At 41.8% G+C, this 15,129-nt stretch overlaps 1 protein-coding gene across 1 annotated transcript in view; it reads left to right on the forward strand.

Moving 5' to 3' along the window:
* Window positions 1-15,129, forward strand: part of fgfrl1b (fibroblast growth factor receptor like 1b) — a 110,238-nt gene that overhangs the window by 54,300 nt on the left and 40,809 nt on the right. The gene's annotated exons all lie outside the window — the stretch shown is intronic.

A 15,129-nucleotide genomic window follows, 5' to 3' on the forward strand; every position in this document is an offset into this window, starting at 1 on the left:
CTCGCCTGCGACCCTGTAGAACAGGATAAAGCGGCTAGAGATAATGAGATGAGATGAGAACCAAGTAAAAAAAATAACATGGGAAGGTAAACAAAATGAAAAGTTTGTCGATGAGCCCAATTATGAACTTCCCAGTGTTTCTAGAAAAAAAAAAAAAAAAGAAGCCTTTTCCCGAGTTTAGGCCACTCCTACTTCAGACAGATACAAATACAGCAAATACAGAGAGTGTCATTGTGTTAGCCGAGTGTGTGCATGTGATTTGTATGATGACGGTGTGTTTCCTCTCCTCGTATAATATAATGTTCTTGTTTTTCTGCTCCTTGCCTGCAGCCGTCATTCAAGCTTAATCAAAACCTGCTCCATTTCAAAATGGTGTTTCTGTCTTACTATGATGGAGGGCATTAGAGCGTCCAATCCCACAGCTGCCACACAGGAGCCTTCAGTCGCAGCGTAGCTCACAAAAGACTGATTGTGGCACAGGAAGTTATCGTGTTTAATAGCGCACCACTCAAAGTGCACGAGTTCACGTATGCAACATTAAACGATAAAGGAAAAGAGCCAGCTGTGGTTGTGAGAGGTACTGTGTTGCTCTGACGCAGTGTTTTATTCCGAAGAGCGGAGAACAAAGAAGGACTTTTTCTTTACCTTGCACTTTCCCACCCACGATACCTGCGTGTTGTTTATGAGATGTGTAAACCTATATGCTGTTCATCATTGGATCGCAACAAACTCTGACAGGCTGAGAAATAACACTTCTGTTTGTAAAAGAGAAAAAAACGTGTGTCTGACGGGAGGTTGTTGAGGTGGTATGTTTAGTAGAATGGTGTGTGTGTAGGGGGGAGGTTGTGTGAGGATGTTCAAAATGAGAGTGGCGAACTGTTACTGTTAGAGCTGGGACTTGAGCTCAGCCAAGCCTTAGCCAGTCACACCAAAAAAAACAACAGGGCAAAGGATTTTGTAAGGGATTAGCGGCAGGCTGCCAGGTCGCGCCGTTGTGTGTAGCTGTCGATGTTGATTTTAAAAGTAACTCGGTAAATTACACAGGGAAATGAATACTTAAGTACGAGTGGAAAAATACTGTAGCGAGCGTGCAGCATGGAAGAAGAGTCTGGAGACGGAAATCTTAATTTCTCGGTCATTAGCCTGTAGCTCTCGATAGCACTGGCTTGACTGCTTTATTAGCATTCACTAACACTACTGATGGATGCTACACTGGCTGGAAGGTGACTTCACTGCTGCGCTGATTTGCAGTTAAGCTCACGTTGGCCTTTGAGAAAGCCTCAGGCGATACATTTTTGGTCCCTCCCACTATAAACCAAAATCTGATTGGTTAATTCATCTGTCACTTCCTACACAAGCATACCGTACAATGCCATGGCCTTCTGTCCCGGCAATGAAGTCCTGACCAGTGAGTGAGCAGCTCTAAACTCTTCTCAGCCTAGAGACAACAAACAAAAAATAATCTCATTGGATAACTCGAGTTTAATGTTTACAGGACAGTAACCCTTTCATTTCTGAAGCAAATTTGATAGAAAACGAGGCTGAATTAGAAGAGAATAATTATCATGAAATTATGAACAAATGAAAGTAATTAAAGGGGTACAAAATATAATATATACGGTTGCTGATGTGACAAAGTAACGTATTCTTAAGTATTCTATCAAATTTATGTACTAGAAAACAACGAAATATCTTGGTAATTGTAGATATACGTAATATTTTATACGCTAAACCGCACAAGAGTCGCCATTTTTAAAAGACCGTGACGTCAGCGCTACCCACTACACTAGCGGAACTCTCCGAAATAGAGGAGATAAGCGTGTAATCATGGCGTCGGGCGCATCAAGTGAAAGCGACAGCTCTGTCGAATCATACGAAGAGATCCCGCAAGACACACTGCAAGCAGGCTATGGCTTAGAAGGGTACCAGTTTGAACCTAGGAGAGGTACTCTCGACTCCGGTGATGAAATAAGAGAAGAAAGCTCGGATGACGGCGAGGATGAGACTGATGCTGACCATGGGCATGGCGAGCGTGGGGCAGAGCGTCTGCGTGCAGGTGACACGGCGTGGTGCTCGTGCGGAAAATGTAACGTGGAGTTGCTCACGAGTCCAGCAGAATTTATTTGCTGCAATGAAATAGGCGCCACCCGTGGACTTGCGAAATCGTCGCAAGAGGCAGAAACAGGTATTTCACACGTGCTATTCCCAACCTCAATGAGCCAACACAACTGGGCACATACATACGTCATGAGTGTTACGCAGAGAAAATGAACGTGAATTCTGATTGGATAAAATTAATATCATGGCGGGCTGTTCAAACTGCGGAAATAGTTTGCTCGAGCTACTTTCAAAACACTATAACTTTCCAACCTTAGAACAAAAAACTTTTGTAAGTCTTGAATAAGGTTCGTTAATGTGTGTTTTATTGTTATATTTACTCTATATATTGCCCTCTGTTCCCCTTTAAATATAATATTTGAAATGCTGAGTTGTTTGGACCTTCTCTGAAGGCCTAGACGGCCCTGATGGTTCCCCTCTGGTGGTTAGTGGTGTTTAAGGTGTACACTGAGGTTGTTGAAAGTAGAGAATTAGCTGTGTAGTTGTTCTCGGTGTGTATGGGAGGATGTAGTAAATGTTTGCAGCTGGTGGTGAGTATTAAGAGTGTTTGAGTAGGTGTTTGTTGTGTAGATCTGGAGAGTCCCTGACAAAAAAAGTGTGCTTCTAGTATACTTCTTTTAAACTAAAAATAAGAGCATATGCTTTCAGTTTACTTTTTATTTACGTATCAGAGATATACATACACTACCGTTCAAAAGTTTGGGGTCACCCAGACAATTTTGTGTTTTCCATGAAAAGTCACACACTTATTTACCACCATAAGTTGTAAAATGAATAGAAAATATAGTCGAGACATTTTTCTGGCCATTTTGAGCATTTAATCGACCCCACAAATGTGATGCTCCAGAAACTCAATCTGCTCAAAGGAAGGTCAGTTTTATAGCTTCTCTAAAGAGCTCAACTGTTTTCAGCTGTGCTAACATGATTGTACAAGGGTTTTCTAATCATCCATTAGCCTTCTGAGGCAATGAGCAAACACATTGTACCATTAGAACACTGGAGTGAGAGTTGCTGGAAATGGGCCTCTATACACCTATGGAGATATTGCACCAAAAACCAGACATTTGCAGCTAGAATAGTCATTTACCACATTAGCAATGTATAGAGTGGATTTCTGATTAGTTTAAAGTGATCTTCATTGAAAAGAACAGTGCTTTTCTTTCAAAAATAAGGACATTTCAAAGTGACCCCAAACTTTTGAACGGTACTGTAATAAAGTTATACATAAGTAAACATGGCTAAAGGCCCGGTCACACAGCGCTTTACGGCTTTATCACGGCCAAAACCCGTCAAAAAGTGCTCTCCCGTGAAGCAGACGATATTGTTCGTGTTGATGTCGAAGTTAAGACGTGTTACAGTCGATATACAGACGTGACAGGACCCAGGGGAAAATCGGAACGGCGTCGGACGCGGCAAAAAGTTTTGGACTGCTCAAAACTTTAGACTGCGGACAACCACGGCCGGCACAAGTGGTAAAGACGTGCAACACATGTGAAAAACACGTGATAATCAGTGTCCCGGCCGTTATTAAAACTTGGGGAGACGTGGTAAGACGCGAAAGTTTGGCGGTCTATCACGGGCAGAGCACGGTCATCGGACGGGTGTTACGCGTTGGTATCACGGGATATACCGTGTGTTTAGCGGCTTATCACTGAGAAATGGATTTTTCCGCGTACATAGCACTGTCTAAGCCCGTTAAACGACGTCTCAAACAAGTTCTAAATTCGATTGATCACTGTCTAATCACTTCTGCATCACTTCTGATTTGCGGCATGTAAATACCGTAATTTTCTGAGACCTCGGCACTTGCAGTCTAGATGTCAAGGGGTGAACATGAACCCTCAACGCTGTGATGTCCTCATCTTAATGCTCCAGCACCAACAGAACCAACTGATACAGGCTCAACATATCCTACCGCTTTTATATGCGCAGCAAGCCGCTCTTCCAACGACGCTGAGCCGCGGTTACCCGTGATTTGGCAGTGCTGCAGCAGTGAAACAGCCGCCGACGGCCATACCCCGTACAAAGCACGGCAAAGCCAAAATTGACCAAAAATTACCACTTACGACCACGTCCACCAGATTTTTGTATCTTTTTGTACGTGATATAGACGCGGAGTGCTGTGTGACCGGGCCTTTATACTGAAAAGTAGATAGAAAAGTCTAAGTATATTAAGCTTATACTTAAACTTTTGATCAAGATTTACTTAACAAAAGTGTCATAAAGTATTAAAATATTTGTGCCTTATGTTGAAGTGGACTTGCCCTGTAGTTGCGCTTCAGCATTGTTGACTCTTGGGTATTACTGTGGTTCCATATAAGTGTTTTTTTTTTTTTTATTTCTCCTGAGTGGGATAGTAATTTTATTTTATTTATTTATTTATTTATTTTCTTTCAAGCTTGGATGTCAGTTACAGTTGTCATTGGCATGTTTTTATACTTTGGCACTTAATACAATGTTACTTCAAATTTTGACTTTTATAGAAAATGAATATGTTCTTAATCCTGAGTATCGGTTGTTATTTTGTGAATTCTTACCTTTATAACTTCAGGTACAAAATACTTAAGTTGTCTACTGGTAGTGTGCATGAGGTAAGGGTTCGGGCTAGAAAACTAATAGTATACCGAGAAGGGTAATTGCAGTAAACTTCAAAACTAAAAAGTGGACTAGATGTATATAACCAGTAACTAATAGTATATTTCCAATGTGTTATAAAGTATACTTTTATAAACTAAAAAGTGGACTAGAAGTGTGTAACGAATAAACCAATAGTATATTTCCAGTACACTACAAAGTATACTTTAGTAAACTAAAAAGTGGACTAGAAGTATAAAACAAGTAAACTCGTAGTATATTTGCAGTATACTATGAAGTATGCTTTTATACACTAAAGAGTGGACTACAAGTATAGAACTAGTAAACTATTAATATATAAGTTTACTTGTAGTATACTTGCAGTAGAAAAAAATATTAGTTGTATACTCAACGTTTACTTCTCTTAGACTTAAAGTATACTTTTTATCAACTAAAACTGGGTCAATTTAGTCCCAAGAAGTATTAGATTAGTTTACTTACAAGTATACTCTAAGTACATTGATATCAGTATACCTGGTACACAAAAGTATACTTAAGGAAATATACTTTAACTTAAGTATACTTAATAAAATGAACTTGAAGTATACGTCTTTTTGATAAGGGTTGTTAAGTGTGTGTTGGTACGTTGGTGGCCTGTTTGAGAGGAGGTATCGTGTGTATATTCTTTTTTTTTTTTTTTTCCTGCTTGTTTGGTATATAAGATTAAGAGTGTGTGTGTGTTGTGTGAAGTTGTAGAGTGTGTCTGTGCTGTGTGTATTTTATGAAAGATGTGTTGATTGTGTGTATTGACCTTGCTCAGAGCGTGTGCTCGGCTTTACTGCTGTGTGGAAACTGCACTGTGGGAATTCCATCCCAATCTCTCCATGTATAACACACACTCTCATACACACACACACACACACTCCAAACACAACCTTCCACCTCTTCAGCAGTAAATCTGCCCCAGCTCAGTGTGTGTTTGGGACTGAGAGGAGCCACAGCGCCCCCCGGCTCTTCCTCCACGTCCGGCTGTTACTCCTCTCACTCCTGGAGTCATGTAATTGGCTAGGCAGTGTGTAAACCCGCCCACCCTCCATGCTTCGTGTTTGTTTTGGGCCTCCTGTGTGGGGTGTCATGGCCGCCTGCTGCTTTCCTGTTCCCTCCCTGAGAGGACTGTGGAACTCAGAGTTATGGCACATGGCTCCTGCTGGATTACACTTCCCCTGTTTACTGGAGTCATTAACTGTAATAAACGACAGGCTCAGAAACAAAGGGCGCATTAGAAGCTGAGGTTGGAGTGTGTGTGAGAGCGCGTGAGACTGCATCACGCTACACATTCGCTTTGGATGGAGGTTCAGCAGTGGCATTGGGTCTCATCATCTTCATCATCATCACACACATATAAAATTCAGTATCTAAAGCCACAATAACCACAAGAACAATCGCCTAATGTCTGGCTAAAAAGTGCTTTGCTGACATCATTTCCCGAATGAATGTAAAATAATATTTAAAAAAAAAAATACAAGATGTGTAAAGCCTTGGTCACAACTGGCCGTACGTGCTCCTACGGCAGGTCTACGTGCAAAAAACGCAAGAAACGCACGGAGGGCGCGTGTGTGACGTGCTGATTTTCAAGCCGTAGACTGGCCGCAGACCGGCCGCAGAGGTTCTTTGTCATGTCAAACAAACTCTACGGGCGCTTATGTTTTTTTCAGGTTGCAAGACAAACTTATGGCCAACGTGCGTCTTTCTCCATGAACAAAAAAAAAAAAACGCAACGATTTGGGGAAACGCCAAAAATCGCACGGCCAAAAAATCGTACGTCCGGTTGTGACCTAGGCTTAACATTGATGTCAAATCAAATCAAGTTTATTTGTACAGCGCTTTTAACAATAAACATTGTCGCAAAGCAGCTTTACAGAATTTGAACGACTTAAAACATGAGCTAATTTTATCCCTAATCTATCCCCAATGAGCAAGCCTGTGGCGACGGTGGCAAGGAAAAACGCCCTCAGACGACATGAGGAAGAAACCTCGAGAGGAACCAGACTCAAAAGGGAACCCATCCTCATTTGGGAAACAACAGACAGCCTGACTATAATATTAACAGTTTTAACAGGTATAACCCTCAACTGTCCTCATGGGGCCGTCCTTCACAGGAGTGGGGCGATAAAACTCCGACCAGACACAGGGCACCAGGATGGATCAAGCAGGTCCGAGGGGCAGAAGAGGCCAGCATCTCAATCCCAGGATCAACATGTAACTCAGAGGGACAGATGGGGGGGGAGGGAGAGAGAGAGAAAGAAAACACGTTGTTAGGTATGCCCTAAAAATGACAAGTATTAAATCTGTGTGGTAGGCTCGCAGAGACGAGAGTCTTTACATCAGGCATAACACACAATGGCATGTTAATATGGTAAAAAATATATCATGACCTGCTCTGGCTATGATGATGTCATCATCATCCGGGAGCAATGGAAATGAAATGCAAATTTAAACTCTTCTCATTGCCCGATTTCGATTCCCATGAGGAGGATTTGCGGTGTAGTATGGGACTATGAAGCTATCCAAGGAATAAAACACACTGGGGTGTGCTGCAAAAGGAAATTAACCAATGCCAGAGTGGTGTGATGAAGCAGAGTTCCTGTTAAAAGCTGAACGTGGATTATTTTCGTATAACAGCATGTCCTGAGGTGTTTTATTCCTCTTACACCACAGCATTTTGCTCACTATTGTAATTAACAGCTATTTCACAAAATTGAGTCGTACATGAGCTGATAGCCGACAAGGATAAGAATAATGATTCTGGAAAAATAATAATAATTATATAATCAAAAAAAAATATTCTTGAAAAATAAAAAAGGCATATTCTTAGGATCAAATACTTTTCTTCGATTTTTTTTTGTTTTGTTTTGTATTTTTCGGGTTTTGTTTTCGAGTAGAGTTTTTATTTCGTCCTTGGTTGATTCAGCAACACGCTCCACCATTTTTTTGTTGTTCTTGAGTTTTTTTTTTTTTTTTGGTGGTTGGCAAACCAACTTAAAGGTGCATTACTGCCACCGACTGGGCTGGAGTGTGGAACAGGAGCTACTGGGGTAAAAAAAAAAAAAAAAAATTATTTTCGCTATTTCTGTTTCTTTAAAATGCTTGATAATTTTGGGGGGGGGGGTTGTTTTCGAGTAGAGTTTTTATTTCATCCTCAGTTGGTTTAGCAACATGCGCCACCATTTTGTTTTCTTGACACAGTATATGAGCTGATAGCTTAGTAGTAGAGTAGCCAATCAGAGCGCATGATTGCTCATATCCAGTGAATGTAGATAGAATAATACATTTTATAGGTACTAAAAGTGAGTAAATGTTTTCCTTCACAGCAATTGTATAGATTTTTGGCGTCAGATCTATTCACACAGCGAGGGACACGGCACTGTGGCATGATAAGATGATGAGACTCAGCCCTGGAAATATGGTCGTCACGTCACGTCACGTCACATCACGTCTTAACAAGTGGATAAAATTTCAAAAAGATGGTTGAAGGTGGTAGAACTTCCAATGCTAAGTGCATTTTTAAAAATAAAGGTTCCTCAAACGCTCCTTTCGGGGAACTATTGTAAGTTTGGTCTATTGGATTCATTAAAGGTCCCATGGCATGGTGGTTTGTTGATGCTTTAAACGGGCTCATGGAGGCTTCCGGATGTTATATCCGCAGCCTTTCTCGAAATGAACCCTCGGCACGTAGATATAGCCTCCTGGGAGAAAGCCCCATTTCAGCGCTTTTCCCAGTGCGTCGTTTTGCTAATGAGAAGCAGGAGGCGGGGAAGGGTAGAGGGTGGGGGCGGGTCTTATCATTAATATTCATGACATGTAAACGTGTTACCTCTGATTGGCTAACAGCACTGTGACGCTACCTCCAGTGGGTCAGAACAAGCGGATGTGGGTGTCTTACTATGGCGAGAGAGAAGGAACAAACCGCGAAGGGAAAAATACCGTGCGCTGACGTCATTAAGGTGCGACGCGAGGAAATAAAATAAATTCAACAAATGTTTGGGTTTTTACTGAACAAACAAACAAATAAAATGAACGAGTGACTTAAAAAAAAGAATGTGGGTGTCTTTGTAAAAACTGTTTTGATTGGCTATTATAACAGAGCATGCTGCATGCTTTTTGGTTTTGTAGCGCAGAGTACCTGGCTAACTGCAGGAAGCGGTTAGCTGCACAGCTAATGTAGCCATTTCAAGGCTAACGTGGCACCGATTTTAAAACACGGGAAAAACGACTTAACAGTTATACACTTACTTGTTCGGTGTTTGTGGCTGATGCAGCAGGGATGCTTGGTACGGACCCAGGCTTCAGTGACAGTTGATGTGCAAAACCTGCCCTGTACTGGTTCCACAAATGTTCCCAAGTTGTGGAAACATTCCTCAGGAAAATGCTTCCGACAAACATACACCGTCTTAGGTAGACTCAACGGCGTATTATTGAAGTAAATAAAATTAAGCCACTGCGTCTTCAGGGGCTCTCCCGTCGGCAGTAAAAACAGACTCTTTTCTGTGTTGTCACATCCATGTACAGCGCAATTTCCATGTTTCGCTCGCTTAGGTGATGCCATGTGTCCTCTATGGTCTCCTCACTACAACTGGGCGGGGCAATCCATACAGTGGGTGGGAATCCAGAGGGGGGGCGTGGGGATCATCTCCCTTGCTGACGTAGGCAAGGGGAGAGTTTATCAACGTGACGTTTTGACACGCCATTCTCAAATGTTGGGCATAGTTTGGTTTACACATTATGACATTTCTAGCCACTGGGGTGACTTAAGAAGGTCAGATGAACTCATTTTAACGTTAAAAAACCTCAGAAAGTGAAAAATTCATGCCATGGGACCTTTAAAGAGTGCTTTGTGATTCTTTAACCTTTTTTTGTTATGTTTTCGCATCCCTTTGTGTGACTGTTCCCAACATAACTCAAAAAGTACTGAACAGATTTGGACGAAATTTGGAGGAAATGTGATCCATGGCCTTAGGAACAATTGTTTGTATTTTGATACAAATCTGGATGTGTACGGTATGTGGATCCAGGATGTTTTTGTCTGTTCCCAACATAACTCAAAAAGTAGTGAACGGATTCTGATGACATTTGATGGACAGCTTTCGTATTGTCCTCGCTTCTAGTGCTCTGATTTTGATGTTGATAATACTGTCTATGGCTTAGCACAGGTATGTGCTCTACCGGATGCCCTTCTCGTTAATTGTCATATTTGTAATTCCATTCATGATAATTCTTTGGTTTCTCAAAATTCTTGGAGGAGTTATCAGTCAATCAGAAGCATTCCTTAATGGCATCGCTGTAAACAAGCTTCTCTTATGATTACAGTGAACCTCTGAGTTCAGAGGAAAATCTTCACTTTTCAGGAGCTGTGATCATTTCTCAGATCATTTCTGAGCAGGTGGTCTGTTCACGCTCCTCCTTTGAAACCGAGACCTCATGCGAATTCATGGCGATGTATGAACTGCAGCAGGGGAAGTCCGCTCAGAGCCTGATTAAATCAGGATGGAGGAATCTGGCGCACCGACATTCAATAGCGCTTGTCATGAGCTCTTATCTTTTTGAGATTTCCTTTCCTGTGCATGCAGGGACAGAGATCTTGTTAGTTCACCTCTGGTTTAATAACAGCAGCACAGCAGCCACAATACATATGTACATTAAGTTCTTAAAGAAAGAAAGAAAGAAGTAACTCAAGCTTTTATATGATAATATTTCCATGTTGTGCTTGGTTTGATATAATCTCTTGGTGCTGAGCCAGAGTGAGGTAATGGGCGTAATCGAATCTCTCACTTCACATTCTGTCTGTGGTTTACAAAACCCTCTGCCTCGTCTTGCCATTTTGCTTGCTGGGCGCAAAAGTAAACAGAAACATGTTATTCTATAAAGAAATTATACACAAGCGCAAACGCTCCATGGCTAAGAAATGGAAATGAGTGATATCACAGCATTCCAGCTGTGTTTGATGTTATCATGAAGCTATTAACTTGCGTTATAATTTCACAAATGCACAATACATGCTGTTGCTCTTCCAGATGTTCTTTCGCTGTTCTCTAGATTTTTATCCGAAAGTGCAATTGAATTCTTGAATCAGCAGATCTTGAATGATGTTCTCTAACAGTTTCGATGACTCCGACAGTCACTCTGAAGCTTCAGCTGGAGCATAAATAGGTTCATATTAATGAGCTCGTTCTAATACGTTTTATTCTATCCACTTTCACTGGATATGAGCAATCGCACACTCTGATTGGCTACTCTACTACTAGGCTATCAATAATACAACCCCGATTCCAAAAAAGTTGGGACAAAGTACAAATTGTAAATAAAAACGGAATGCAATGATGTGGAAGTTTCAAAATTCCATATTTTATTCAGAATAGAACATAGATGACATATCAAATGTTTAAACTGAGAAAATGTATCATTTAAAGAGAAAAATTAGGTGATTTTAAATTTCATGACAACAACACATCTCAAAAAAGTTGGGACAAGGCCATGTTTCCCACTGTGAGACATCCCCTTTTCTCTTTACAACAGTCTGTAAACGTCTGGGGACTGAGGAGACAAGTTGCTCAAGTTTAGGGATAGGAATGTTAACCCATTCTTGTCTAATGTAGGATTCTAGTTGCTCAACTGTCTTAGGTCTTTTTTGTCGTATCTTCCGTTTTATGATGCGCCAAATGTTTTCTATGGGTGAAAGATCTGGACTGCAGGCTGGCCAGTTCAGTACCCGGACCCTTCTTCTACGCAGCCATGATGCTGTAATTGATGCAGTATGTGGTTTGGCATTGTCATGTTGGAAAATGCAAGGTCTTCCCTGAAAGAGACGTCGTCTGGATGGGAGCATATGTTGCTCTAGAACCTGGATATACCTTTCAGCATTGATGGTGTCTTTCCAGATGTGTAAGCTGCCCATACCACACGCACTAATGCAACCCCATACCATCAGAGATGCAGGCTTCTGAACTGAGCGCTGATAACAACTTGGGTCATCCTTCTCCTCTTTAGTCCGAATGACACGGCGTCCCTGATTTCCATAAAGAACTTCAAATTTTGATTCGTCTGACCACAGAACAGTTTTCCACTTTGCCACAGTCCATTTTAAATGAGCCTTGGCCCAGAGAAGACGTTTGCACTTCTGGATCATGTTTAGATACGGCTTCTTCTTTGAACTATAGAGTTTTAGCTGGCAACGGCGGATGGCACGGTGAATTGTGTTCAGATAATGTTCTCTGGAAATATTCCTGAGCCCATTTTGTGATTTCCAATACAGAAGCATGCCTGTATGTGATGCAGTGCCGTCTAAGGGCCCGAAGATCACAGGCACCCAGTATGGTTTTCCGGCCTTGACCCTTACGCACAGAGATTCTTCCAGATTCTCTGAATCTTTTGATGATATTATGCACTGTAGATGATGATATGTTCAAACTCTTTGCAATTTTACACTGTCGAACTCCTTTCTGATATTGCTCCACTATTTGTCGGTGCAGAATTAGGGGGATTGGTGATCCTCTTCCCATCTTTACTTCTGAGAGCCGCTGCCACTCCAAGATGCTCTTTTTATACCCAGTCATGTTAATGACCTATTGCCAATTGGCCTAATGAGTTGCAATTTGGTCCTCCAGCTGTTCCTTTTTTGTACCTTTAACTTTTCCAGCCTCTTATTGCCCCTGTCCCAACTTTTTTGAGATGTGTTGCTGTCATGAAATTTCAAATGAGCCAATATTCGGCATGAAATTTCAAAATGTCTCACTTTCGACATTTGATATGTTGTCTATGTTCTATTGTGAATACAATATCAGTTTTTGAGATTTGTAAATTATTGCATTCCGTTTTTATTTACAATTTGTACTTTGTCCCAACTTTTTTGGAATCGGGGTTGTATACCGTGAGTAGAGAAAAACAAAATGGCAGCGTGTGTTGCTGAAGCAACCGTGAATGAAATAAAAACTCTACTCGAAAACAAAACCCCAAAAATTATCAGGTATTTAAAATAAACAGAAATAACTCAAAGAATATAGTTTTGTTTGTTTGTTTTCCTCCAATATCGCCTGTTCCACACTCCAGCCCAGTTGGTGGCAGTAATGCACCTTTAAGTTGGTTTGCCAACTGCCCAAAAAACCCTGAAGAAGAAGAAATAAATAAATAAATACAAAAATAAAAAATAAAAAAACTATGGAATAAAAGTATTTGATGGTAAGAAATTTTTTTTTTAATTATAGCATTTTTTGGAAATTGCTTCTGTCATTTCGCCAATTTGTTTATATTCTAAGAGGAAATGATTTTGTTGGACATTTTGTATAAAGTTTTTCATTCATCTCATTATCTCTAGCCGCTTTATCCTGTTCTACAGGGTCGCAGGCAAGCTGGAGCCTATCCCAGCTGACTACGGGCGAAAGGCGGGGTACACCCTGGACAAGTCGCCAGGTCATCACAGGGCTGACACTTAGGTGGGGTTTACATTAGACCGTATCAGTGGATCATCAGATTAACGTTTTTAAAACGATTAACATGCACACAGCAACACCAATACACGATTCGCCTGCACACAGCAACGCCAATACACGGATACGCTCGGCTCCGCAAGCATCCTGCGCTCCAAATCACTCCACCCTGAACAGCGAGTGCCCTCTGGAGGGTGCGCACTCCGGCCCTGCGCAGCTCACAGAGCGCGCGAGTGAAGTGCACGAGCAGTGATTTGGGACTGAGCCGCTGTGTGTGTGCTGTCAGTGCATATCGGGTATGTGCGTCACTTACCACTTGCAAGTGGAAGGATGGCAAGCCTAAAGACAATCATAACTACACAATGGGCAGTATTTGCATCAGTATTTGCAGTATTTTCATACTTTTATACTCTTTAATGAAAGGTGATACAAGGCGGAAGTCCGCGCCGTTTTTCAGCAGTCGCGTCACATGACCAACGCCAGCGAATCAGGAAGGTGGATGTCACAGTGACGTTGTCCAATGACGACACCAGCTAGAGCTCAGCACAGCGTATCCACGTATCCTCAATGTTTACACAGCACCGGACCAGACACGATCTGGATTGAATACGTGGACGCTGGCGGATTCCCGTTTCCCGGCGTTTTAATGTAAACGGACAGTGCATCCGTGAAGAAAACGAGACAGATACGGTCTAATGTAAACTTGGCCATAGACACAGACAACCATTCACACTCACATTCACACCTACGCTCAATTTAGAGTCACCAGTTAACCTAACCTGCATGTCTTTGGACTGTGGGGGAAACCGGAGCACCCGGAGGAAACCCACGCGGACACGGGGAGAACATGCAAACTTCGCACAGAAAGGCCCTCGCCGGCCACGGGGCTCGAACCCGGACCTTCTTGCTGTGAGGCGACGGCGCTAACCACTACACCACCACGCCGCCCGTATAAAGTTTTTATTTATTGAATTTGCAAAAAAATTAAAAATGAAAATTCTCTGTTTCTCAAAATCCAGTGAATGTGGATAGAATAAAACAGTTATTCCACTCAATCTCATTGTACATGGCGCCTCATCGGCTATCAGTTCATGTACGACTCGATTTCGTGGAATAACTGTTAAATATCCTTATACCATGGCTAATGTCAAAATAAAGGAATTGCTTCTCAGCAAAGAATGTTCATGATGGTTGGTACAGGTTCAAGAGGGAGCTTTTGACCTCGAGAAGCTTGTTGACCTTGTCATCCATTTTCAGCTTCCAGTGGAGCTCAGAGATGAATCAATCACCAAGTCGCTAAATCTGTAATGTCCTAGACCTTCCTCTAATCTCCTCAGCTTTGGATTCATTTCCATTTTAAAGGCTGTTAACAGCATTCTTGGGCTGCACTGGATGGATGACGTGCAGTTGTCCTCAGGGTGGTGTGATAAAAGTTCTTGCCTATTTATTCCATTATTCTTTTGGCGCTTAGGGATTTGAACCCACCACATGAAGATCACTAGGTCAGAACTTTGAAACTGAAACACTCTTATAGCAATAGTTTTCAAAATCTGCCATCGTTTCCTCACCTTGAGTTACTGTCCATATGGGTTTCCTCTGGGTTCTTCAGTTTCTTCCCACCTTCTCAAAAAACACAGTGGGATGTAGATGGCCTGGTTTCTAAACTCATGCCACCTCCAGAATGAAGCTACATACCGGTATACAAGCACAAAGATTTGTGATCTTGATTAAACCTTTGTCTGCCTTCAGGCTTCTCCTCTTGGCAGAGTCAACCAAGGTTTGGTGAAAAAAAAAAATCATTTTAGCTCACCATACTGTCACCCACCATGAATTGTCCTTTGATGTGAATCAGTGTGAAAATGTGTGTCTGAATGCTGCCTTGGAACTGACTGATGTCCCGTCCAGCCCATCCAGGATGTATGTAATGATTAGGTGCAGATAGCGTTTCCATCACTTC

Source organism: Neoarius graeffei, chromosome 8 (assembly GCF_027579695.1).
Source record: "Neoarius graeffei isolate fNeoGra1 chromosome 8, fNeoGra1.pri, whole genome shotgun sequence".
NCBI classification, from domain to species: domain Eukaryota; kingdom Metazoa; phylum Chordata; class Actinopteri; order Siluriformes; family Ariidae; genus Neoarius; species Neoarius graeffei.